The sequence below is a fragment of the Trachymyrmex septentrionalis genome, unplaced genomic scaffold, assembly GCF_001594115.1.
Source record: "Trachymyrmex septentrionalis isolate Tsep2-gDNA-1 unplaced genomic scaffold, Tsep1.0 scaffold80, whole genome shotgun sequence".
Lineage (NCBI taxonomy): Eukaryota > Metazoa > Arthropoda > Insecta > Hymenoptera > Formicidae > Trachymyrmex > Trachymyrmex septentrionalis.
The window spans coordinates 3,130,926-3,134,297 of NW_017305988.1; the positions used below are offsets into that span (position 1 = coordinate 3,130,926).

At 31.1% G+C, this 3,372-nt stretch overlaps 1 protein-coding gene across 1 annotated transcript in view; it reads left to right on the plus strand.

The window, feature by feature from the left end:
• Positions 1-378: 378 nt before the first annotated feature.
• The window catches only part of LOC108754647, an 18,682-nt gene continuing 15,688 nt past the window's right edge, over positions 379-3,372 (plus strand). The window contains exons 1-2 of the mRNA XM_018497111.1: positions 379-478; positions 608-713. The gene's annotated coding sequence lies outside the window, so the exon portion shown is untranslated. The remainder of the gene's footprint in view (positions 479-607; positions 714-3,372) is intronic.

The following is a 3,372-nucleotide window of genomic DNA, read 5'->3' on the forward strand; positions in this document are numbered from 1 at the left end:
ATATAATTATATATATGAACATATTTTATATATAATTATATATAATTGTTTATTTATGATTACATATGAAAACTTTTTTCCCGAATAGATATTCTGAGGGAATGATGTCGGCTAGTCAAGGTTCATGATGTCACTCGTTTATGCGCACAGTTAATAAGGAAGAGTAAACGACTCGTGAGTACCAACGCTTCGCGAATAGGCGGGTAGAAACAGCAATTCCTGGCACCAACGCCGACGCTAACGTCGGCGCCGACTCCAACGCAGACTCCAATGCCGACGCCAACGCCGACGCCAACGCCGACGCCAACGCCAACATTGACGCCGACGCCGAGCGTCGATTACTTCTGTCTATCAGTCGGGGCGCCATCCCGTCGCGGGGATGTTTCGTACAGTAAACGGTATAGAACGGGTGGTTGTGATCGCGTCACGTTTCTCAGGAGTAGATCCACACCCATGTCTCACGGTAATGCGTTGCTACGTACGTAGAGTGTCGCCGCACTCTATATCTTCCATTTATCCGTCACTGCTTTCTCGTCAATTCTGTGAATTTTGTTGCGACTAAAAACACAATCTCGCATCAACTTTTTTTTCCTTCTCCAATGTATAGATAAAACCTGAGTCCACGCGCATACGACGAGGGAATCGTGATCGAGTCGCGTGGCGCGCGTTGCAAGGATGTGGCGGATGTCATCCAGATGTCCACCAAAGTGGCGGTAAAAAAGGATAATCGCGTATGATAGATGCACCTATTACAAGATTTATAGGACCCGCGTGATAATAATTGATATATGCTTTTTCTCTAATTTTTGTTACATATATTTTTTCTCAACTAAACACTTTGTCATCCTAACTTTAATATAAATTTGATCGTTTGAGATAGGGTAAAAGCAGGGAATGTGAAATTAGGGCTACTAAAGTGAATAATAGGAACTTACTTTTTAAATAAAGCACTGCAATTTGGCAGTAATCGGTGGAAGTTGATGCAGTTATTAAACGTGTTATAACAAGCAATAAACTCGGTGCGACAACGTGCAACATTAGTATAAGCGTTTATTTATTTATTTTTTGCGTCTGTGGAGATTCGAGAGTTTTATTTAAAAAATATTCTCACGAATTAAAGGTAAGTTTATTAATGCTTATATTACACAGATTTTATAATGCTTTTAATAATATTGTATGAACAATATTATGCTGATTATAATTGTGATTTCTAACTTGTTTATTGCTACGGAAAGACTTTATTTATCGTATGAAAATATGCAAATAATATGGAATACATCGAAAGTTGAGAATTAATTCTTGTTGTGAAAAATGTTTATTTTAGTTGTTAATACTTATTTTGTATAATTAGTGATATAAAAAATAGAAATTATTTTAACTTCATTTTAATCAATTTACATATATAAACAAATTTTCACTTTATTTATTGTATTATTTATTACTTTTCCTCAAATTTAATCAGTATTCCATATTAAATCCTTTTTTAAACCCTTACATTTTTTACATCTTACTTTTTTGTTAATATTAATAAAATTTTGTTTTAGAAGATTTAAATTTTGACGATTCTCATTTATGGAATGTTTTAGCTATTTTTCAAGAGTTTTGTATACGAGTAAATTTAAAATTTTCATATGCATTTATATCGAAATAATATTTATTTAAAAATCGATATTCCTTGCTTTTATCCTATTTGTTAAATAAATTAAAACAGCTTACAAATAGCTATATACTTAAAGCTAAAAAATTGCATTCGATTGCAGATATTGTTTGTTCAAATATAAAAATCATATTTATGAAATTCGATATTCAACGATGAAAATCGAAAAATTATTCCATCGCGAGCAATTCTTCTGAATGTATTTCACGGTTAGATTTATTTGGAGAATAACTGAAGATTACGTTGAATAATACTGAACCACGAATAGTATGAATAGTATGACCACGTTTACACGGCACCCTTAATCGGGTTTAATATAATATCTGTAATTATGAAAATGACCAATCACAGTCATTCCATTCTTCAGAGGAATAGCTATGATTAAGAGTGACTGCGTAAACGTAGTTTATGTTTGCATATCGTGATGTTGCATATCGTGAGATTTTTGCGTGTTACATCGTTGTCACTCCGTAAATCTTCCCATTAGAAAGCATCTCTGCAAGCGTTGTTAGGGACGGGGGGTATTTTTTACGATATACTGCACGCGTAATTGAATATGTAAACGCGCGTAATAACCGTTCGACGACTTTGCTAAGACTAGATTAATTTTGTATCCCCCCCCCTTCCTTCCCCCGACATGTGCGCCTGCGTATTGTAGCTAAACTCTCACACTGAACAATTGATTTTGCAATCTTTATATAAATCGCGCGAATGCGTTGCCATCATGTAACTATCGCTATATATTTTCTAAATCTGTATGGTTGTTTCGATGTTACCACAATCGTACAACTTATTCATGTTTGTGTATGTTTTTTGTAATTATAGATAAATATCATGGAAAAGATATATAAGTACATACTCGTATATATGTTAAGTACATACATATGACATATATATATCATGTAGAAATAAACGTCTTAATTTATAGAAAAAAGTTTAATAAAAAACATCTTAATTTAGAGAAAAATATTCTGAAATATAATGTAACATATTTTTAGAAAAATATAATAAATTTTACGATATATAAATTCAGCTAGTGCCTGCTGCTATTTATATATATAATTATTTGGTAATTGTCTATAGATGAATAAATGGCTTTGTATTATTTTTATCTAGGCTATTAGAATATGTATTAGCTCCATCTTTATATTTATCTTAGATAAAAAATAAGTACAATCTTTTTAAATTATCTTAATGTGTAGCGAGTTTAGTATGCACCACCCCTTTCCCTCCAATATACTCGTAAGATTTTAAAGAATTTCTTTTTTATAAAAAAAACTAATTTTTTAAGAAATAGAGATTTATATTATAAGTGGAAATATGAATATATCGTTTCTATATTCGAAATCGTTTTGTTTAAAAACGATATTATCTTAAAATTATCTAGATGAAACGACTTATAATTTAACAATAAAAACAATGAAATATGGATTCCTTCTAATCTAAGAATTTAATTAAAACGCACTAGGAGATGGCGCGGAAAATAGTGTGCAAAGTAAATAACAATAAATAAAGGGCAAAGTAAGAGTCAACACATTTCTTTAAAAAAGTCATACGATTAAAAAAATAAATTACAAATAAAGAAAAGTAAAATTAAAGAAAATATATAATAAAAAATAAAAAAATAAGAAATAAATAAAAACTCAGTTCAAATACAAATAAATTACAAGTTTTGGCTGACGGATTGAGCCCTCTTCAGACATTAACTTATCATA